General features: G+C 39.1%; 1 protein-coding gene across 5 annotated transcripts in view; it reads left to right on the top strand.

Annotated features, from left to right (window-relative positions):
- Window positions 1-24,413, top strand: part of ZNF536 (zinc finger protein 536) — a 476,434-nt gene that overhangs the window by 87,493 nt on the left and 364,528 nt on the right. For 4 of the 5 annotated variants that reach the window (XM_042438482.1, XM_042438485.1, XM_042438481.1 and 1 more), the window contains exon 3: window positions 13,005-13,088. The exons of the other annotated variant lie outside the window; for it this stretch is intronic. The gene's annotated coding sequence lies outside the window, so the exon portion shown is untranslated. The remainder of the gene's footprint in view (window positions 1-13,004; window positions 13,089-24,413) is intronic. 5 annotated transcript variants of the gene reach the window in all.

Raw genomic sequence — 24,413 nt, 5'->3', positions numbered from 1 at the left:
CACTCATCCCTCCACCTTCACTGGGGTTAAGGGCACAGGACCCCCATGAATGTGGAAAAACCACAAATAACAAAAACACTATATTTTAATCTAAGAGAACACCTCGCTAAGTATCTCTAGGTCCTCCAGACATTGACCACAGAATAGTACTGTGGAATCTCTAGGTCCTTCAGTGCAACCTTTGGTTAAAGTTGGCCATAGAGTTGTGCTGGAGGACCTAGAGCTTCCTAGAGATAACATATTAATAAAATCCACGAATAATCAAATCCACCAAAGTCAAAGCCACCAATGTGGAGAGACTAGTGTGCTCTCCACTTTCAAATCATTTTACTATTAAATTGATTTTTATTCAGTATTCAGTAATATGTACGCACAACTACATACTTACGCAAACATAAACATGCAAAGACAATCTCAATTTCCCCCCTTCTCTTCCTCTCCTCATTTTATTTAAGATAGAGAGAAAAAGAAGAGAAAGGAATTATTTTTTTAAAAAAAATTACAGTTGAAGTAAGCCAGGATGAAGGGGGAAAGTGGAAGCTGCTGAGAAAGTGAAGGAACATTGGTACTATCCCTTCCAAATGGGGACAGTGGGAGGGTATGGGATCTGTTTAAAATGTGGAGCTGTAAAGAGCTACTAGACATTTACTTCATATTTCTGGGAGTAGTCTTGTAGCCACATCTAAGGTGTGATGAAAACTTTTAGAGCGGGGCCCTTTCACATTGCACAGTTGCAGCACTGTCATTCCACTTTACCTAGCATGGCTACATCCTGTGGAATCCTAAGGTTTGTAGCTCTCTGGCTGAAATTTCTAAGTAGCCTTCCCTGAATTGCCAGTGTCAGAATTTCATGCAATGTTGTCATGGCAGTTAAAAATGGAATCATAGCAGTGTCATTGTGTAGTGTGAAGGGCCTGGGTTTCAGCTTCTTGCTCAGCTGTGGCCACTTTGCGAGCGTTATGTGAATCAAGCTCAACCTCAGTTGCTCATCTGCGACATGGGACTCATAGCAGCCTATCTCGCAAGGTGGTTGTTGTGAGGATGGATGAGATGGGGGCTGTAAAAGACCTTGAACATTAGAAGTGCTGCAGAAATGATTAATAAAAATAATAACGCTCTGAAACTGACAGCGATTATGTTTTGTGGGGCTGTGAAGAATGAGGAGCAACCCTTTAAATGGCCCCTAGAGCCATTTACTAAACTTGATCACAGGAGGCTGCGAATTTGAATCATAACTCCCTCTTGAGCTCTTGCTCTCGTATTTGTGAAACTGCCTGCTTCCAGATATAAACAAGTACACATACAAGGGCTGGGGAATAAATTTTTCCTGGCGACAGGAGCAAAGGGTTAGCTATCTGATTGTTCTGCTGGATGTGTTGCATTACTCTAAAGGACAGCTTTAACTTATGGGGAAAATTGACTCTTCTGCAGAAGCTTGGGCACATATACCATATTAGAGGGATTGGTCAGTTTTTTAAGACCATCCTGGTCCCCTAATCTAACTTCTTTAGTCTGATCTGTATTACAGAGAAGGGTAACCACCACACCCCAGGATGGCATATGCTTCGCAATTTGAGTTTATGCACAAGGAAATACATATTGCAAGATGGCACACACTTTACAGTATGTGTATATACACAAGGAGTCACATAATTCCTAATTGTTATTATTTTTTTTAATAAAAAGGTAACCAAATAAAATAGAGCAAAAAGTGCATATAACTTTATTAGTTGTCAGGAAAATGCAGTCCTGGCAGGCAGTGGGATTTCCCTTCCCTTCCTTCTCCTGTGTCATCTTGACTCAACAATGCTGTTCTTTCTGGAATTGTGACTTTTACACAACTTTATTAGTTGTGCACTGAAGCCCCAACTCCTCTTTCCATCTGATCCAGCTAATTAATTAGAGACTGGTGAAAGACTCTTCTTTGGTTTTGGGGCTCCAAGTCTTCTAGAATGACAAACTGAAAGGACACAGCATTCTGGGATGGTCATTCCTTTATTGGATTACAGTAAGCGGTTTCTGCTGTGGTTTGAAAGAAGGAAGCCTTGGAGAAACAGGAGAACATGAGTAGTTTAAGCATATATGTCTCCCATGTTTGTTGTTGCTAACTGCCATAAAATCGACCTTGATTCAAGGTGACCTCGTGGATGAGACCTCCAAGATTTCCTGTCTTCCACTGCTCTGCTCAGGTCCTGCAGGCCTGTGGCCTCATTGAGTCCAGCCATATGGCATGTGGTCTCCTCTTTCTACTGCCTCTACCTTTCAGAGCATTATTGTCTTTTCTAATGATTTGTGCCTTGTCATGATGTGGCCAAAATATGAGAGTCTCAGTTTAGTCATTCTGGCTTCCAGAGGAAGTTTGCTCTGGAACCCATTTGCTCTTCTTCTTGGCCCTCTCCAACACTCTTCTTCAGCACCATACCTCAAATGAGTTTACTTTATTTCTGTCATCGTTCTTCGCTGTCCAGTTCTCATCTGTTATGGGGATGGGGAATACGATGGCTTGGATGATCCTCAATTTAGCGTTCAGAGTTACATGCTTACACTTTAGGATCTTCTCCAATTCTTTCATAACTGCCCTTCCCAATCTTAGTTTTCTTCTAATTTCTTGACTGCAATCTCTGTTCCGCTCAATGTTTGATGCAAGGTATGGGGACTCCTTGACTGTATCAATTTTCTTGTTATCTAGGATGAATTTGTAGATCTTCCTTGGCCCCCTGTGTACTCATTCATGTTTAATTTCTGTCCCCATGACTGGATTACAGCATAGAGTACAACTGACTGCTTACTGTGTTGGGAATTCAGCCTATGATTAACACTACTTAACTATTTTTTAAGCTACTTTTTCAGTAAACATTAACCCAGATAATGCAGTGTTACATTTTGAGCTTTCCTAGCAAGGGTTAATAATCAATGTGGCACTCTTAACAAAAGAGATGGTTCCTTATTATACTGGGAAACTTTTTTTTTCTTAACTGTCAGCGAAGCAGTACTAATTATTACTCCAGTGTAAATGAGGTCATTTCCTATTAAGAGAACAAAATGCCTAGCCGTGCCTTGCCAATTCATACCATCTATTTGTCACACATATCCTCCTCGCTTAGATTTTTTTTTGTGTAAAATTTTGATAAAAAAAAAATCCATTCATTTGTATTAGAAAAGTGTAAGCTATTGCAATAATAGTGGCCCATTATTACCCAGATGAGCTTTTGTAATGTGTGGGTTGTCTGAATACCATGTGTTAGCTATAGAACAATTAGCCAGCTGAATAGTTCTTTAAAACAATCAGATACTTTTATCTTGCATGGAAAAAAAAATACATTCCTTGGAAGTGTACTGTTCAACTGTAAATTTGGAGATGCGGAGATGCTGTGTAACTCTTCGTGCAAGTTGCTGTTTAGGATGTATGTTGATCAAGGACGAAAATGCTTCAAAATATCTTGTCATTTTTTAAAAAACGGGAGGGGGGAGATTTAAGGAATATTGTAGCAAACAAAGGGTAATTGTTTTAGCCCAGATGTTGCTTTTGCACAACAAGCAGGTTACAATGTTCCCACAGAGCTGATGAGCCCAATCAGTGAAATGATTAAAAATTGATTTTGTCCCTGTAATTACCGTATGTAAACTACTTAGCTTGGATTGCAAAGGAAGTGATTTTCTAATTACGTATATACTCTGGTGTCTAATGATTGGTTTTTTGAAGTAATGAAGAGAGAGCCCTAACGACTCCTTGGTGCTCTGTTGTTTAAGAAAGACCATCTTTAGAGTAAGCAGCAACAGACAAAGAGTTTAAATTGAATTTTCAACACTGTTAATGCACACATGGATTTGGTTATTAAAGAGACAGGAGTGTAATTTGATTGGCTATGAAGCACATGGATTTTTAAAATTATTATTTTGTTTTGTTTTTGTCATGGAAAGATAGGCAGGTCAGACTGGGGGAATTCAGGTGCTGGTTACTTTGGTTCTCTACCCACTGGCTCTCCTCGGGTGCAATAGGACATATTGTGGGATTCATAATGAATACCAAGCTGGACACTTTGTCTTCATATCTAGTTAGCTATCCCTTTATCCTGTATGTAAAACACTAGTGACGGAAGTGGTGGTGGTGGTGGTGGTGGATTATAGAGCTGTTTCCACTTGAACTGACATGGCAGCATTCTATGGAATTATGGGGTTAGCAGTTTGGAGAGACACTGGAGCTCCCTGGCTGAGAATTCAAAATGTCATTGTTGTTAACTCTCTTCAAGTTAACATCAACTCATGGCAACCCTGTGAGTGAGACATCTCCATGACTCCTTATTCTCACTCTCTCTACTCAGATCTTATGTAAACTACAGAAAAAGAGATTCCAGCTCAACATTAGGAAGAACTTCTGGACAGCAAGAGCTTTTGACAGTGGAACACACTCCCTTGATTTGTGGCAGAGTCTCCTTCTATGAAGGTTTTTAAACAGAGGCTGGATGGCCATCTGTCGGGGGTGCATTGGTTGTGCGTTTCTGCATGGCAGGGGAATGGCTTTTGAGGTTTTTTTTCCAATTCTATGATTCTGTGAGATCTTGCAGATTCAGGCCTATGACCTCCCTCATTGGATCTGACGTATGGTTTTCCTCCCTGCATTCGACTCTCTACCTTTCCTAGCATTATTGCCTTTTCTAATGAGTCATGTCTCATGAGTCATGATGTGGCCAAAGTCATCTTGGCTTCTGGGGAAACTTTTGGTTTTTATCTGTTGTAGGACCAATTTGTTCGTCCTTTTGGCCATCCATGGTATCTTCATAATACTTCTCCAGCACCATATTTCAAATGCATTAATTTTCTTCATTTATTCATTGTCCATCTCTCACATCTGTATATGATGATGGAGACTACAATGGCTTGGACAATACTGACTTTAATGTTCAACTGTATATCTTTACATTTTAGGATTTTGTCCAGTTTGTTCAGAGTTGCCCTTCCCATCCCTAATCTTCTTTTGATTTCTTGACCGCGTCTTCATTCTGATCAATGTTGGAAATGTTTAACTATTTCGATTTCCTTGTTATCTAAGTTGAATTTATGTACATCCTCTCCGGTCATTTTATTAAATGTTTAGCCATAGGCCAATCCCAGGATTCCATAGGATGGAACTATGGCAGTAAGACTGGAATGATAGCACTATAATTGTGTAGTGTGACAGAGCCCTAGGATCTACTTCCTCTTTTTCTACTGCTGCTATTTTGGTGGTAACAAGTAGCTTGATGTGGAGAAATTTAGGAGGTATCATTTTTTGCATCCCTTAATCCCAGTATCAAGAACATTTTTCTGTGCTAAATTTTTCTATGTTGTGATACTGTTTTAGGCTGGATTTGGTGGCAACAGTGCCAATAACTATTATGGTTGATAGCTACTATTTGGTAGGGATGTTGGAATATTCAGAAATTTTCTCATTCTTAGTGATAAAGGATGACTAAAAATGCAACAAATAACAAATGGTTGAGCAAATTGTATTCTCCACAAAAGACCATCTTTTCGTGCAAAAAAATCGGGCTTTTTGTGCAAAAACAATATAGCATGGAAAAAAAAAGCTTTGTGAAAATTTCACAGTAGAGACTCCTAATGAAAAATATCATCAAGGATATAATAACTATAATGATGTTGTTTCGGAATGTTTTCATTCCTGCCTGCAAAAATAAAATAAATGAACATTTACAGCCACATTCTTCTCAGCATCGTATGAGTATAAATTCTACTTTTCACTGACTGTAAGAGAACATACATTATGATAATTTGTTTTAGGGGGAAAACCTTGAATTAATAGTGATCTTTATTCTTTCCAGATCCAAGTCCTACATTTAAATCTATCCAGCAAGATAGGATACAGTTTATTTTGAATGTCATAGTATACTTTTATCTGTATCAAATCTAGCTAGGTAGATCTGCCTTTTCATTTTCATTTTCTTTGCCTTCCTGTGGTTTCCTCTCTCTTTCTCCCAGAAAACAGATGGCCAACTTGTGCTCTTACTGAATGACTGTAATTCCATCAGCCCTAGCCAGCCTAGGCAGTGGTAAGGGATGATGCGAGTTATGCTCCAGCAACATCTGCAGGGCTGTGTGTAGCCTTAAAGGCTTGCTACCACTCATAGACCACATCAGGGTAAATAATGATTTATTTGTAATGATTTATATGGACTATTATGTCATTTTCATAATTAAGACTGTAGAAAACTGGGGGGCAAAACAGACCGGCATAATATGCCAGCTTGGGGGCAATGTGGAGGTGTGGTGTTTAGATGATGACCAGACAGCAGGCAGCACTGTGGAGTTCTGGCGACGCGGTGTTTATACTTGGCATGCCCCAGGAGAGCCAAAAAGATGCCACCGTGGCAGAAAAGGGGGCTTTTTTCTGCCTCCCAAAGAAGCGGCATTTTGTGATGTGTGGTTGCTGCGACCCCAATCCAGCGATCTGTACTGGTCCAACATTTGGATCACAGTGGAATGGAAAAGAAGCAGACCCACTGTTACTTAAACAATGTGCAATAGTTTAGAACTACTATACGTTAGGCCACTAGAATCTTTATAGACTTTTGGTGACCCCCCCTCAAGAGGTTACCATATGAGGCTGGTGTGTAGTTTAGTGAATCACGGGTTAAATTCAATTTTAAAAGTAAAAATACTAAAAGTTGCCTCCTTGCCTGTGGTCTGTGGCACTACTTTGGAGAGAGTTCTTTGGATGTTACAAAATAATGGGTGAATGTTATGATGAATTTCAACATCTTGCTCTAGGGAATTCCTCTCTTCTTCATTTATATATGTAAATCCCAATGAAGGAAAAACAGCCAGGAGTGTTTTTAAGACATTGTTCTATGCTTATAATGTATATATGTAACTGATGTTCAAGGCATAAAGACACTAGGCTGATTCCAATTCTTTGTTAGGAATGGAGGAAAGAAGATTAGATAAGATTGCACGCTGGTGCTGTATTTCAGAAGTTGAGATCTGTTACCTTTTATAGGATGAGGAGGGTCCTCCACTTAGAGTTCTTGCTGGTCACAAAAAAGAGATTATTTGCTCTGTTTGGCTGAATGGTTCAAAACAATAACTGATTAGCAGGGACAGTCTTGATTAATCTTCTGCCCATACCATGGTTACAGTTTCTCTCCTTTCCAATTTTCTCCCTTACTTCCATTGCTGCAAACTAAGTTCAAAGTGAAAAAGTAGTTTGTACTCAACTCTGCAGAGGGAGAGGAGAAGACAGATGGAACCTTGCTCTTCCCTGTAGACTCACGTAAATCAAACTGCTGCAGCCTTTCCTAGTTTGTGTGTTCCATCCCATTAATAGCAATAGCAATAGCATTTACATTTCTATATCGCTTCATACTGAACTAAGCAGTCAGTATACAAAAGTTAATAAGTTTGAATCTCTAATACCCCAGCAGACAGGATCAAAATTCAAGATGACCTTAACAGATTAAAAAGCTGGACCAAAGCTAACAAAATGAATTTCAACACAGAGAAATGTAAGGTACTCTACTTAGGGTGGAAAAAACGAAATGCATAGATATAGGATAGGAAACACCTGGCTTCATGAAACTTCATGTGAAAGGGATCTAGGAGTCCTAGTAGACCACAAGTTGAACATGAGTCTACAGTGTTATGCGGCAACTAAAAAGGCCAATGCAATTTAAGGCTGCATCAAGAGAAATATACTGTCTAGATCAAAGGAAGTAATAGTGCTACTCTATTCTGTTTTGGTCAGGTCTCACCTGGAATATTGTGTCCAGTTCTGGGCACCACAATTCAAAAAGGATGCTGACAAGCTGGAGCGTGTCCAGAGGAGGGCCACCAAAATGGTAAAGGGCCTGGAAACCATGCCTCATGAGGAAAGACTTAGGGAGCTGGGTATGTTTAGCCTGGGGAAGAGATGGTTAAAGGGTGATATGATAGCCCTGTTTAAGTATTTGAAGGGGTGTCATATTAAGGATGGAGCAAACTTGTCTTCGGATGCTCCAGAGACTAGAACATGGAACAGTGGATGGAAGCTCCAGGAAAAGAGATTCCAGCTGAACATAGGAGGAACTTCATGACAGTAAGTGCTATTTGAAAGTGGAACACACTTCATTGGAGTGTAGTGGAGCCTCTTTCCTTGGAGGTCTTTAAAAAGAGGCTGGATGGCCACTTGTCAGGTATGCTTTGCTTGAGAGTTCCTGCATGGCAGAATGGGGTTGGACTGGGTGGCCCTTGTGATCTCTTCCAACTCTATGATTCTATAATTTTGTCATCTTAACCAAACTTCTATGTCGCTTGATCTGGACAAAGTTAGAGCTAGAAGAATTATAGAGGGGAGTATTCTCTCTTTCCTACTTACTTTTCATTATCCATTTGTATCCATTCCACTCAATTTCTTGAATTGAATTTATATTTCTTCTGTACCCTTTGTTCTGTGATTTGAATTTAATTTTTCAGTCCCCATGGGTATTCTCTTGATAAGGTAGAATGGCTTTCCAATAAGGTAACCCCTTTATTTTTCTTTAACATCGCCTGTGGGTGTGCAATGGTCTTATAGCCACTGTAAAGACATATAACCACTCTCCCCAAGGACAGTGTTATCTTTGTCCTTCATTCCCAGGAGCATGCTCTGGTGATAATGCGATCATTCAAAAACCCTGGTGTTCTTAATGTCCACAGTTCTTTTCCTGACAAATACCAAATACGGGAAGGGGCTAACTTGTGTAATAAAGTGGACTAGATGAGGTTTAAAAATAACTTTTTACCACGTGTGACAACAAAGTCTTTCCCTGTAGTATATAGATTAGTTTCTGTTTCCATGTTGTGTAGAAGTCTGTGCTCTGTACATTTATTTTAGACAGTGTAGGTGAGAAATTGCATTTGCTACTTAGTGTACACTTGAGAGGGAGTCACAGTAATTTGATTCTCAGAAGAGCAAACAAAAATGACACACATTTGAAACTCCATATTTTTGTATTCATCTTTTTTTATTAAAACATCACTGGTATGCACTTAAAACAAAACAAAACAAATATACTAAAATTGCAAACAATTTGTGGCCTTTGTAACAGATCCAGTCCTATGTTTCAGTGAAGTGAAGAGAATAGCTCAAGTAATAGATTGTGAGTGCCATATTTTTTTAAATTCATTTAGTTCATTTACTGTATTTACAGATATATAAGTCTGTAAATTTTAGGAGAAAAAAATGACTCCCCCCCCAAAAAAAAACCTGGGTCTTATCCATGGATCAATGCAAGTACTGTACTTTAACTCTTATTAATAAAAGAACTGTCTCTTTCTCTGAGTCGAGTGGCAAAAGCTGAGAGTTTAGTCCATCCTAGGATTACGTAAAAGAAGCACCAGCTTTTAGAGTGAACGCAAACAGTTATGACTGCTGGAATTTTGCAAGTTCTTTGGCATTGTTTTGCTTTGCTTTGTCCTTTACATGTTTTGTTAAATGACCCTGAGTTTTACCCTTGACTTATCAATGGATCATATCAAAATCCATAATTTTGACCCTATAACCTTCCCTCAACTTATACCTGAAGTCAATTTACAGTTGCGCATATGTTGTACATCCCAACTTTCTCCTGGCTTGGGATTCAAGGCAGCTGAAAAGGGAAATGCATTTTTAAATTTTTCAATTAAATTTAGTTTTTAATCTATTTTAATTTATTGTTGTTGTTTATTGCAGGAATGGAGAGACGTTGTAGGATTTTTCTGCCGCACATGCCAAAATGTCTGGCTTAAAGTGCTGTGAACCTTGAATTGGTTTATTAGACAGTATCACTTGCTGCTCTTTCTCAGGCCACAAAATGTTTTCGGCTGACTTTGACCAGTTCTGTATGTCCTCTCTTTCTGACTGTCGCCAACTTTCTAGTATTCACTTTTGTATTGTTTATGATAAGTGGCACAGTGTACATCCAATAAATGCCAAACATGTGCTAATAATTTTAAAAACTATGTATGATAGTGCTTACAAACTTACAAAGGATGGCAGTGGCGCAGCTACAATGAAGTTGAAAAATAGTACAGGGCTAGTGGAGGAAACAAAGTGAGAGCTTGATAGCCAGAACTTTCGGAGAGTCATAGAAATTCTGTGTGTTGATAACTTTTTGATACTGTATCTCATAAATTCAATGTACAATGGGCCTTGGTATCCACTGGGGTTTGGTTCCAGGACCAGCCCCAGCCCCTGTGGATACAAAAATCTGTGGATGCTTAAGTCCCATATTATACAATGGCATAGTAAAATGTGGTGTCCCTTATATAAAATGGCAAAATAAAGGCTTGTTATATGGAATTTTGTTTTTGAATATTTTCAAGCCATAGATGGTTGAATCCATTGGACGCAAAATCCATGGATACGGAGGGCCAACTGTTTATTTGGTGTAGATCTTGGGAAATGTATTTCTTAGACTTTGGCTCTTGGAATCTTCACACCAGATATGAGCACTGGCCATTTTTGCCAAGGGATTCTGGGAGCTGCAGTCCAGAATCTAACTTTTCTAAGCCATGGTGTATATATATAGACCCATTTGTGTGTGTTCTTCTGGTTCCTCTCTAGTTTCGTTCAAGTATGCTGAGGAGGCCTTTAATATCAAACTTCTCATGGGATACGTATTGAGCTGAGCCCATTCACACTACACAATTGTAGTGCTGTTATTCTACTTTAACTGCCATCATTCCACCCTATGACCAACTTGCCAATCCCCTGATTCCAGAGGATGGATGGCAGTTAAAGTGGAATGATCGCATCTAAGTGGAATAATAGCACTATAATGGTGTAATATGAATGGGCCCTCAATTTCACTCTGTATACTTGTTAATTCTAGCACAATACTTTTCAAGGATTTGTGATGCATTTCGTTGGCTTCTAATCTCAAGCTGAGAGCAGAAACCTCCTCTCATGTGCCCCTGCCAGTAGTCCTGTTTGTCCTAAATGCCACAGTGATAGCTTTCATGCAGCTTAAAATCTTTGTTGGCTATATATGAAATAATTTTATTTTTCTATTTATATTTTTAAAAAGTGTTAGAATTACATTAGTGCAGCTGAATTGCTCTTCTCTTTTAGACTATTTTGCATGTCAGTTGAATGTTGAAAAGTGGTAATCATTCCCCAATTTTATAAGGACATTTTGTGCCACAGATCTTAAATCATTTCCCAGTTTTTTAAACCAGAAGGCTTCAGTCACAGCCATTAACAGGTAAAAGAGATTGCAGGAGACATTGACATCCTGATCGATGACACAAACCCTCCAAACAAATTAGCTCAGGACTCCTTAAAGAGATGAAGTGTCTCTGACTTTAGCGTTTTACCACAATTTAAAAACTGATTGTCCTTCTTCAGCTTAAAACAAAGAAATAAATAAAGCAGGATAGACTTGTGGTAGCTTAGCAAGAAGAAAGAACCTATTCTATGGTGTTTCTATAGAAAGTATAGTCATCTCTTCCTTTCCACAGGCTTGCCATCCACGGATTGGAGCAATGGCAGTGTGTGCACATGGCCATGCCAACACAGTTTGCACATGTGCTATAAAGCCTGATTTCTCAGACGATATTTATAGTAAGCAAAATTAAATAAAATTAGTCTTCCATTGTAGTTCCATCACACATGAAACTGGCCTTAACAAAAGGTAAAGTAGAAGCTGCCAGGAAATATGTGGTCTTTGCTTTGGCATAGTGTGTGAGCATAAGTATGTGGAGAGATCTTGTGGCTCCTTTGAGACTAACAGTGTTAGTGTCAATGTGTGAACATAACTTTATACTTTATCATAGGGATCCTTCAAGGTTCCTCCCCATACTAGTATGGATACATCATGTTGGGAGATGAAAAGGAATGCAATAAAATAGAACTATTCATGTAAATTCAGCTAGGAAACAATAGGGTTGAAAACTCAAGTAGAATCTACAATGTAGATTTAGGCCCGTTACAGACCGCCCAAAAGGGGCGGTCTTGGGCCGCTGCTGGTTGCAGCGCGGGGAAGCCGCTGCAGCCAAACCGCATGACTCCCCCATGCTGTAAAAAAGGAGCGCGAAAATCGTGCTCCTTCCGGCAACCCGGAAGAGACATCGTAAGTGCCAAAGCGCGCACTCGTGACATCTCTTCCGGGTTTAGACGTCCGGACGCTGTGCGTCCATTACGTCAAGATGACCGCGCCCGTCTGTATAGGGCGCCGCCATCTTGCCATATGGAATACGCGCGAGGGACAAGGCGCGTCTGGAAGCGCCGCCCCTCGTGCATATTCCTGGCACAACGACGGCGCCGCTTAGGCCCATCTGTAAGGCGCCAAAGTCAAGTTTAAAGTGGGTTAGATCTCCGGGCTTCCAAAGAAGCCTTTTCATTCCCTTTTATCACTTGTAATTGGAATCTAGTTAGTATCTAAAAATGAACTTTACATTTTACATGAGATATTTAGGAGGACCAAAATATCCCTTGAAATTAAGCCCTCCTACTTAAATTGAAAGAAGTTAGACTTAGGTCAATATTAAAAGGTATTTAGGAACTTTTGGGTGAATTTCATCTTGCTTTTTAATAAGTTAATCTTAAATTGTCTAGCATAATTGCCTGGAATTGCTGTCTTCTTTAAATGGAGATGATAAGCTATGAAGCACTGCTGATTCATGTAGCTGGACTAATTTTGAGCACTAAAACTTTTAAAAAAGTCTTCCTTTAGTTGTAGAGACTAGGATATCAGCTTCAAATAATGATATTTCTATAACAATTCTTATGGTTCACCATTTTTCTTATGGTTAGTTTGGGATCATAATTTAAAATTCACTACCTGTTCATTGGCACAGAATGGGAAAATATGAAAGAATTTCCTGCAAGAAACAAAAATAAAAGGTAAAAGAGGTTTCCAGAATATCAGTATCAGTGTTATTTAATTACATTAGTATCTCCCTCCTTTCTCCTCAGTATTTCTCACTTCTAAATGTGGTGTGTTGTTAAGATTTTAAATACAAGTGTTTTTTGATTTAAATACATTGGATTTGCATTTTTAACTTTCTCGCAGGTATTGTTTTAGCAATTCCTGACCTTGTGTACTTTCCCCACAACTGCGAGGAGATCCCACAGCCAGTCAAAGGATTTGTTGCTGGTAAGAATTGTTTTATTAAATGTTACTAAGCGTTTTAAGCATTATATGTTTTATGAATGAGCATCCCTAGATTAATGCCTATGTGCTTTGCATGGTGCGTGTGTGTTTCTATATATGTTTATGGAAAAGAAAAAGAGAAAAGATAATCTATACTTAACAAGTTTCAAAATTGAGCTTCCAACTGAAAATTTATTTTGACTTCTGAAAAAAAGTTCTTTTTAGTAAGGATACCTTATAATCATTGCAGTGATAATAATGCTTTCTGCAATGGGAAAGACTGGTGGACACATACCTCTAAAACAGTGGTACATAAACTTTTCTTTACAATGGACTCCCTTTAAATATCTTTTGTTACCGTGAACCACCAAGAATTAAAACTCTAAAGTGTATCAGTTATTTATTTAAAGTTGCGACATGTGCGGTGAAGGACTTCTATAAAGAAATTCCCCCAAACTGAGCTGACTAGATCTCATCCCCTGTACCTTTTGGCCACCAAAGATCTCTCTGATGTGTCTCCATCTTGGTGTGTGTGTTAGTAGTAGTATCAAGTGGCATGAGGAGTTGGGACTTTGCTTTCTGGACATGTATATGTTCATGCATGAGATGTGGAGCGATCAAGCTGGCTTCTCATTCTTCTGCCGCATGTGCTGATGCTTCGATGCTTGAGGGAAGGAAGTTCCTGAAGGCAGAGCCACACACATGAGTGCATAGACACACACACACACAAACACACACTACACCCATTTGTTCACAGACATCCAGAGCATGGCTCTAGAACTGCTGCTACTGCCTGCTATTGATGTGGTTACACTCTTATTAGACATATTTGTCTGCTCTTGTAGCTCTTCCTGAGATCCAGAAGTCTCCTATAGCAGTGCCTCCCAGGCTGTTGGATGTGAGGGGCCAGCATCCTGCCTATAGTTTTCCAGGGACCAGCACAGTATTTGTTCCCATTGGGTACAGTTGTTCTTCCTTTTCTGGAAACTTGTCAGGGACAAACATCCAATGGCTTATGGACCAACACTGGTCCAGAGTCTACCACTTTGAGTAGCATTGTCTTATAGCTTCTGACTGACGTCATCTTCTGAGACTCTGAACTCTGAAGATTATCACACTAGCTCTTACCTTGAGTTAAGCACTGGTAAATTGCCTCTCAAACGTTGAGGAAGCGCACATGTGTGAAAGCCTGACACGCTTCCTCAATGTCAGGGAATCGTCGGCTCCCTCTAGTATCACTGAATTGTTCAGGGAGAGGGAATTTCCTCTGAACACAAAGTTTCCGTTGAGAGGAAATTTCCTCTCCCTGAATAATTCATTGATGCTAGAGGGAGCCGACAATTCCTTGACATTGAGGAAGCATGCCAGGCTTTCTCATACACACACACTTTCTCAAAGTTTGAGAGGTGATTTATCAGTGCTTAAGTGCTGGTGTGATAATCTTCTCTGTTAAACCCTTCCAGTCTTAGTCTGCCAATAGTAACTGTTTGTCAGAGCAGTATTTCTTGAGTTGCCTATGGAGTGTTTTCTGCTAGAATTCATCTGTCACTGGAGTGGGTTCTTCCCTAGAATTTACATGTTAACATTCTAACTGAAGGAGAGTCTTACAACAAACACAAGCCATTGCTGCGATAGCTTGGGATCTTGATACAAATAGTGGATTTTGCTGTCAAATTGCTAATTAGATTTCCATTTAAGAGAAGACCTGGACTTGCTAGAGTATTCAGAAACATGCAGGAGTCCCAAATAAATCCATACATGCCAACTATCCTGATTTGGCAGAATTTGCTTAGAGCAGGTTTGCTCTTGCCCTCCTCTGAGGCTGAGAGAGTATATCTTGCCAGGGACGTAGCCAGAATTTTGGGAAGGGGGGGGGTCCAGAATAAGTGTCCCCATTAATAGGGGGGGTGGGTGCCGGAGGGGCGGCAGCACACACCACCATTTTTTTCTAATGGGGGGGGGGGGGCCACCCCCCCCCCCCCCCCCCCCCCCCGACTATGTCCCTGATCTTGCCTAGAGTCATCCATTGAGTTTCCATGGCCAAGCGAGGGTTTGAACCCTGGTCTCTCAGTGTCCTATTCCAGCACTCAAAACCCTGCTCCATACTGGTTCTCAAACTAACTATAAGCTCCCTAAATTTGTGGATCAGCTACAGAACTCTTTATATCTTACCATTTTGGTCCTAGGTGCAACTCAGTTTGTCAGCTCTGAATGTTAATATGTTTGCACAGGCCTTCCTTACTTGTTCAAAGGATTCACTGTTTGGTACTATAGCTGTTATGTACAAAGAACTTGGGATATATGAATGAGAACCTTAAAACCTCATATAATATTGGGGTGCCTGACAATCCACATTTGATCCTTCTAAGGGGCTTTAATGAATCTGCATAAAACCATTTTCAGTTCTAATTAGCAAAACCTACCTTTCTTTTTTACTATATTCCTTAGAGGTCATTCCATAAAGCATTTAAATACAAATATTGATAGCAATATTAGAAGCCAAGGAATTAATTTTATACAGTATAAATTGTTTAAAAATAATTGTGACTTTATCTTGTTTTAAAAAGTGCTTTTTTATTTTTGTGGATATTACCAACAGAGGATTACTTTTATTTTGCCCCCCCCCAACAGTTATATTAGAAATTTGCTGTTTTATTCTTACCTTCTTAGTAAAAATCCTTTTATCACACAATGGGTAATTTATATCCATTACCAGCCCTTTCAATCCTTTTCAGTGGGGCTGTCACTGCCTTTGGCATAGTAATGATTAATGTGATCTAATAATAGTGTGCCATTATATTACCTTAGTAAAACATGTACCAACAGCCTATTCAGATCTACCAAATTCATAGCTTCCTATAATATTTTTGTTGAAAGACAGGATTACTATTTTTCAAAGCTGAATTTTTCCCCCTGTTAACATATTTAATGAAATTCACAATTCTTTGCCATAGCAATCTTTTTTGTGTGTGCATGCATTTTGCCTCGATGGGGGAAGGTTGTATCATTGTGGATTATGATTTGTTAGGTGAATCCTTTGACATGCAAAAAGAGAAAAGGGAAAGAAAACCTGGTTATAATGTTTCTTCTTCATTAAAGCATCCTTTAAAAAAACATTTGTGTAACATAATTTAAACTGTATTTCAAGGAATAAAATGTTGGGAGATGAAATGTTGCCTTTATTTTATCTTTAGCTGCTGTGGTTTTCTCTTTAGTTTCGAGTGGGTTACAGAATATAAGTTTCAAAACGTAAGGGATAATCTGAACTTCTGATGCCAGGACAATGGAATGCTTTGACAGAGAATTAATCTAATGTTAAAACTGATTCTGACTTTTAAGATATATGTAGCAGATGACACTACATTCTTACACACTTTGCATGCTATTAGAAGATATACTTAGCAGTGTTGTGGCTCATGTGTAGGTGCAAGGATTCACACACATGCGCACAGTGATTTCAAGAGCTCAAATTCAGATGCTCCAAAGGAAAGTAACCTAAGAGTATAGCTGACGGAGGGGCAAAATGACAGAATTGTCACCCAAAGTTTGTCTTCCACCTCCAAATTTCTAGCATTGCAGTGAGTGAGACACTGAAAACCATTCAAGTCTAGAACTCTTCTCTTTCCCTTTTTCACAGTGTTGTTGTTGCTGTGTGCCTTCAAGTCCTTTCTGGCTTATGGTGAACCTTTTGTGGGGTTTTCAAAATCACCCAGTGGGTTTCACCATCCAAGCAGGTATTTGAACCCTGTTCTAAACCATTACGCCACACTGGCTTTGTTAGTATTCTCTTTGTAATTCTGCCTGACCCTTTGCTTTGGATTCCTAAATTGTATTTCTAAATGCTCAGCTGCAGTTTTAAGTTACTACAATGTTAGCAATTTGGGGACTGAAGGAAAATTACATTGTGGCGGGGGTGGGAGCAGAATGCTTATTTGGAACAGGGGATGCCCTCATTTTGCCAGCCTCCCCTGAGTTAATCTTGCACTGTATTAAACCATGAGAAATTCCACCAAGGGACTTGGAAATACTGTTCTCTATATAACATTAATGACTGGCTCAGGCAAGTCTAGAAGTGGCATGTTGAGAGAAGGAGATGTAAGCATGAGGATGCCTTTTGCAAATTTAATGGCATGTGGGTTGCCTTGGCGGAAAGGTCTAAGAACAACAGTATTGGCCCCAAAGAACATGTAGGGTGACTTGGAAATTTGACTCCATGCCTTGCTGTCAAGCTTACCTGCTCCTTCATTGCATTCTCATATTTCTCTCTCTTTTTTCTTTTTTATTCCCTATCTTCATGCTTACCTGAGTGAAAAGGGCAGACTCAGATTTCTATAGAGACCCAAGGATGGGGGCTGTAATTTAATGATCAGATCCTTCTTTTCTTCCCAATAGTTATGTACTACACCAAAGATTTCTATTCTTCATTTTTTCCCCCTGTTCTAATTTAAGTTATGTCTCCCTCATTTGTTTTAATAAAGTATACTGTTGACGATAGGGGTATTATCTGTAACTTTATTATTGTGGATATGAACATTCATTAAATTTGCTATTCCCCTCCTCCCAAAACCCACCTATAATTAACAGAAGATCTGCCACATTTGGTTATACAACTGAATGTCAATAGTCTTTGATTCCAAAGCTTTCTGTGGCCAGCGTCACTGGCAAACAGATTTTATGATTTATAGGTCAGTAAGTTGGCTCATTCTGGTTAGATTTGGTCCAGGAACTGCCAGTTACTGAAACACCCTTCCAGAAGTAGAGCCTCATTATACAGAAGATGGCTATCTGGAATGATATGTCTAATTTTTTTAATGTAGAAATATCAGTACTGCATATAAGGAGGAAAATATAGGTAAGGAATTTGGTTTTATTCTATAAGATATTGGGTTCATCAGCAAAGTTGCAGAAATCTAGTGTACTGTGTTTCTCTTTAGCCAGAATATGCTGCCTGTATTTGTTAGGTCTTCCAAAAGATGGAGTTTATTTAGGAACCAGGATACTGCATGCATGTTCTTCACAAACAGAACTTTAAAAGATTGGTGAGTTTATTGAGGTGGTATTTGCAATGCATGGGATAGAAAGTGAAATGAATCAGAGGGCAAACTAAAAGTGAGGAAGAAAGTTAAGCCAATCACTATAATTTTCATCTAAAACATTGGGATGGTTATAAGCCTGTCTTAAAACAAATGGAACATTATTTGAGCATTGCATAGAGACACTATGAGAACATGGTATAAAGAGTGCAAACCTATAGGTGCAGGTTTATTGCAGTGAATAGATACGTGTATCTCACAATGAGCCGTGTAGTTTATGTGCGTGAAGGATATGTGATGGCTGTAGATTGCAGCAAGTGTATTTCTCTCATCAGTTTAATACGTTTAGCAGAACAGCGTGAATTAGTTTGGCTCATAGAGTACTGCATTTTGAGCTGGCATGTCTGGGCTGAAATCTCTTCATAGCCATGCATTCACTGGACGACTATGAGAAGGCCACCATCTGCCTCAAGTACAGCCTTCCATACACAGTAAAGGAATATAGGATATGCATCTGGAAGTTCATGGTGAAGCAATCTTGCTAAAACAAAGCAAGTATGAGTCTGGTCAGTATACAGATGGGAGACTTGAGTTCTATTTAGTATGATAGCATCAACAATATTGATATGTCTTATTGGGTTATTGTGAGAACCATTGAGGAAAGGGTACTTAACGTACTTGTCTTGCTGAAAATGCTTTGAGAATTATTAGGAATATAAGTGTGTTTACATGTTTTCAAAAAAGCTCCTTAACTGTGTAAACTTCAGGGTTATAGTTAATAATATCAGAGTATGGATATAGGATTTTCTTTTCTTTTCTTTTTTTAAAAAGAAAACCTGTCCTTGTTCTTTCTGTTATCATGGTTGGACACATTCAGATGCATCTGTCTACTTACAAGCTTCTCGACAGAAAAACCTATCCACTTCTGGGTTCCTATATGCATTCTGTACTTTCCAGACCCTCAGCTACTTCAGTTGCTTGAGTTGGGGAGAACTGCCTCTCACAGTGCCCTGCTTTCACAAAAGGTGGATGGGAACAGCAGAAAATATTCTTATTAGGATGATGTTATCCTTCCATAGAAGTGCTTTGGAAAAAACATAGGCATTAGATTTTCCATTCTTGCTTCCACTTAGACACTTGCCCTATTATAGGTATCGTTTTCTTTCTGTATTACCTCTGTGAGGTAATACTTTGTTAGCTAAGCAGATAATCGGATGTTCCTCCTTGTTAAACTACAACACATCAAACAAAAGGATGGTGTTGAACAAGAAGTATGCAACCTTGTATGAGAATCATAGAGAGAAGCTTCAGCTGATCAATGTTTCCTCCTTGACATGTAATGGAACATAATGGATGATAAATGAGAAATTTTCAAATGAAACACTAAAATATAAGAAATATTTCTGTAAGAACTGTTTGACAGTGGAACACACTCCCTTGGAGCATGGTGGGAGCTCCTTCCATGGAGGCCTTCAAACAGAGTCTGGATGGTCATCTGTCAGGGATGTTTGATCATGATTTCCTGCATGGAAGGGGGTTGGACTAGATGGTCCTAGTGGTCTCTTATAACCCTATAATTCTATGATTCTATGTAGTCTAGGATGTCGCCTACAATTGGGGCAACTGCTGGGTTTTTATGCTTGAGCAGGGAATCTAATCTTGATCTCTAGAGTTGTAGTCCAGCACTCAAACCACACCACTATGCTGGCTTTCACAAAGTCTGTAACACTATTTTAGAGTATTCAAAATTGATTTTTTCCCCTTCTCAGTTCACTCTATATTTCACATGTGGGATAATAATTAGTTGCTAATGTGAAGTTACCTGTTAATGTGAAGTTACAACCCAATCTTAACAGATCTTTCACAAGTGTTATCCCACCTTCCCATGAATAACTGGTTATGTCAAACCTGCTCAGGGTCAGAATGAGAAGGATCAAACATAGATTCTTTTAAAATGCAAAAGACTCATCATAGCTCTGCTTTTTAATTTGTGAACGGGAAGACTATTCAGTAACAGCTGTATTTTAACAATAGGCATGAAGTGGTTGCTATGTGATACACCAACTGAGTTGTTTGCGAACTTCTGGCAACAGAATAAGCCAAGCAAATGTGGGTTCTTAGCCTTTTTGCTTTCTGGGTCACTTCTTCTACATAACAGACACAGAAAAGTAATAATTCGAATTGTAGGGAGAGATTGTTGGCTACATGTTATAGATGATGAAAGCTATTTTTGTTCAACTGTCATTTTAAAGAAAATAAATTGATATACTATTGTGAATATCTTATTGTTAAGGTAGCCTGTCGACATAGCTCTTGTGTTAGATGCATTTTTGAGGACAAGTGATAAAGTGAAAAAGATGTAAGGTGTCTCAAAATTATTTTGGATTTTGCTAATTCAACTAGCTGCCTCTCTTCTGCCTTCTCTCTGTTTCTGTTAAACAAGCAATGTGATGATTAAATAAACCAGTTTTGCTTTCTCTCATTTTCAGAATTTTTAAGCCACAAGTTCTTTTTATCAGAAATATGAAGAAATTTGCACATTTTGATAAACTCTTTGCAAAAAGTGAAATTAAATTATTCCCTCACTTAAGCTGGACAAATTCAATAGGTATAGTTATTCCCACCTTGCAAGCAACATTGTGTGACTTCTTTGTTGTTGTTGTTGTGTACCTTCAAATCATTTCCAACATATGGCGACCCTAAGGTGAAATCATGGGGATTTCTTGGCAAGATTTATTCAGAGGTGGATTGCCATTGCCTTCCTCTGGGGGTAAAAGAGTATGACATGCCCAAGGTCACCTAATAGGTCTCCATGGCGGTGTGGGGATTTGAACCCTTGTCTCCAGACCCCGAGTCCAGCACTCAAACCACTATGACACACAGGTTAGAAATTACCAAGTATTGCAGACGTCTCTCTTGGGCCTAGTGTTGTTCAACATTTTTAATAAGTAATTCAGATGCTGGTATAATAGGGTTGAGTTTTCAGATAACACTAAACCAGGACGGTTACCTAATACTAAAAATATAGAAGTATTTCCTATGATCTTGACAGAATAAAGACTTGGATACACTAAGAAACTGCTGTGGTATAGTGTAATGGTTTGAGCACTGGAGTATGACTCTATGGCCTAGGGTTTAAATTCCTGTATGGCCATGTAAATCTTGGGCATGCCACACTCCCTCAGCCTCAGAGGATGGTAATGGTAAACACCTCTCTGAAGAAACATAACAAGAAAACCCTGTGATAGGGTTGCTGTAAGTCCGAAATGATTTGAAAGTATACAACAACACGAGGTACAGCCCTGGCTTGAAAGTATACAACACAAGGTACACCTCTGGATAGAGAAAAAAAAAACCCATAGCATAAATACAACTCTTTCTTTCCGCCCCGGTCTCTCCTCCACCCTCGGTCTAGCCAGGAAGGACGAAGAGAGAGATGGCGGCTGTCGTTTCCTACACTGATTTTTGAAACCGGTGCAAACATAGTGGGAACCACACTGTTTGCTGAACCGGTTTCAGGAATCAGTGCAGGAAGTCAATCAAGAGGTAAGTGGAAACGAGGCCTTAGAGGACTATCAAAATTGCAGGAAACTTGTGTATCACACTTGATCTTCTAAGCTTTTTTAAAATGGCACTCATTTTGAGCAGTTCAAAAGTCTTGCCTTGTTGCATACTTCCACCCAGCATAATATAGGGAAGCATTTTAGGCAAGGATATATCCTTTGATAATCCAGCCTCCTGTTCTCACTTGGATCAGAATCAAGAGAAACATGCGCTGTAAACATATCGCACATGCTTGTATGGGTTGTTAGCAATTCTGACTACTTAGATATGAGAAGAAGATTTCTGCTTGATATTCAAGGATGGGATTAAATTTGCACGTGATCACTAAAGGCAAATTGCTTTTGAGGCAGCATTTTAGATTAAAGTACAAAAGGAAAGAGCCAATATTAACAGCAGAAGAGAAAGATAGTGTTATTGGATAAGAAAAATAAAACTAGCCAGTTGGAGCCCTTAGATAGCCTCAGACCCCTAACATTTGTTATTTATTGAATGATTGCCTATTTCAGTTATCTGGAATAATAATTGAGGTTGAAGGTAAACAATCTGCTGTAAAATACCTGGGAAATTTGCAAACTTGATCACATATGAGATTGGCAGCATTAAATGCCAACAGCTAATTTAAATAAGGAACATCTGTACATTATTATTTTGAGGATTTTTTTGTCTGTCAGTTTGGAAATTTGAGTGTTTTATGAGATGCACTGCATTAATATTTCTGTGCGACTAATAAAGACATGCTTTAAAAAGAAAAGATTGTGACAAAGGTGAAGAAGCTAGATGTGGGATGGGGAAGGTATATGTGTGCATTGCATTAGTTCTGGGGGAAAAAAGATGTGACAATAGTAGTAACATGACACTTCAGATATTCAGTGAGGAGTATTTTGGTGCATTGTTCTGTAAATTTTGAAAACAACAGTGTAATTTTTAATACTCCTTGCTGTGCTTTAGAATAATCCAGTGTGGAACAATTTATTCTGAACAGGTATGGGGAAAAATAGGTGATATATCATTATGGAGTGTTGGAAAATGTATTAATTTTTATGAGTGAGTTATGAAGATGTACAACTCGGTCAGGACTTAGGATAAACATAATATTCCTTAATTAATCCATTATGGTATGGGACATATATGCCACTTTTTATTGCTTTGAAAATGAAAGATGTTTTTTAAAAAGGAAATTGCTACTTCTCAAACTAAAAGGCTCTTTTCCTAAATCATAAAATTGTATCATCTAATTTGCCCAATAGTATGAATGAGACAAGCATGTAAATCCAGTGCTGAATTTTCACATAAAGGGTCATCTTCTTTTGCTAGAAGTATTGAATCATTCTGTATCTCAAACTGTTAAAATGACTTAAGAAAAGGAACTCAGTTGAGACATTCAAGGCAAATGAGTTAAGTTGGGGGTTATGGTGTTTCTGGCAGAACACCACCGATAGAGTCCTTCATGCCACAATAAAACTGTCTACAATATGAGCAGTGTGAGCAAATGTACTGGTTTGCTTTCTAATCTGTACCTTTCACACCATTATCTAGATAGGCTCTCTTAGGCCTGTTACAGACTGCCAAAATAAAGTTGCTTCGGGTCTCTTTGGAGGTATGCTGTTTAAATGATGCATGGGTCCTAAGAGTCCGGAGGTCGCACCAAAGCCACACTCCATTCCTAAGAACCAGAGTGCAGCTTTGGTGCAGCTTCCGGATTCTTAAGACCCATGCATCATTTAAACAGCATACCTCCAAAGAGACCCGAAGCAGCTTTATTTTGGCAGTCTGTTAACAGGCCTTAGTTTATCTTTGATCTTCCTGATCTATTTCTGTAACAAAGAGGCTAGATTACTCCTGTGATCTGTACCGCACACTACACACTGAAAGAGCATCATATGAGCACTGAAATGACAAGGAGGTGCATAGTGAGGACCATAGCTCCGTTAGAGACCAGCCATTTTTGCAACAGAGGATCTTGAAATCTGTTCATTGCATTTCCAGGTAGGAAGGACCTGTGTCTCAAAATGCTACTCAGTGGAGAGCAAAGAATGAACAACTTCTTGTCCCATCTTGTAGTCCCAGAGCACCACAAGATGGTGGATGCTAGATCAGGGGCATGCATGCACACAAACACATATATACCCCCACACAGTCTTTCCCTTGCTGCTCCCAAACATATATAATCCCTGTGTGCTAACTCACACAGACACATAAACATAGATTTATCCCATGTACAGTATACATGTATATACACAGATTCACACTTGAACTTGTCAACCCTTGCTTCCATCTCAGCATGCAAAGATGGGGAGGTTTAGACCTCTCCTGTGTGCCCTGAGATCCCTTTGAAAAAAGGGGTCCAGGGCAGTCTGGACATCTAGAGGTTCTCACTATTGGGATGGAGAAGGGAGCATCCCTCTCTTCTCTTGTCAGGAGAGATCAGTTCCTGGGGAGAAGCAGAGTCTGCAAAGGAAAGAAAGCACATAGAGATGGCATTTCCTTCTCACTTTCTTACTTCTTGAAATCACTCTCCTCCATCCCAGCCTTGGAGAGTACACAGGGAGAAAGGCTGTGTTGAGAAATAATTTGTTACAAATAACCCGCTACTTGGATTGAATTATTTGCTGTGATAGCAAAGTTTGAGCTACCATTTCACTGTTACAATAACATAAGACAATTTAGCTTTTGTAAAGTGACAGAAGCTTTCAGGTTACTTTAAAAACTAAAATAGTGCGTCCTCATTGCA

Source organism: Sceloporus undulatus, chromosome 8 (assembly GCF_019175285.1).
Source record: "Sceloporus undulatus isolate JIND9_A2432 ecotype Alabama chromosome 8, SceUnd_v1.1, whole genome shotgun sequence".
NCBI classification, from domain to species: Eukaryota; Metazoa; Chordata; class Lepidosauria; order Squamata; family Phrynosomatidae; genus Sceloporus; species Sceloporus undulatus.
Note: the sequence above shows the minus strand (reverse complement) of the source record. Positions and strands in the feature narration are given on the sequence as shown.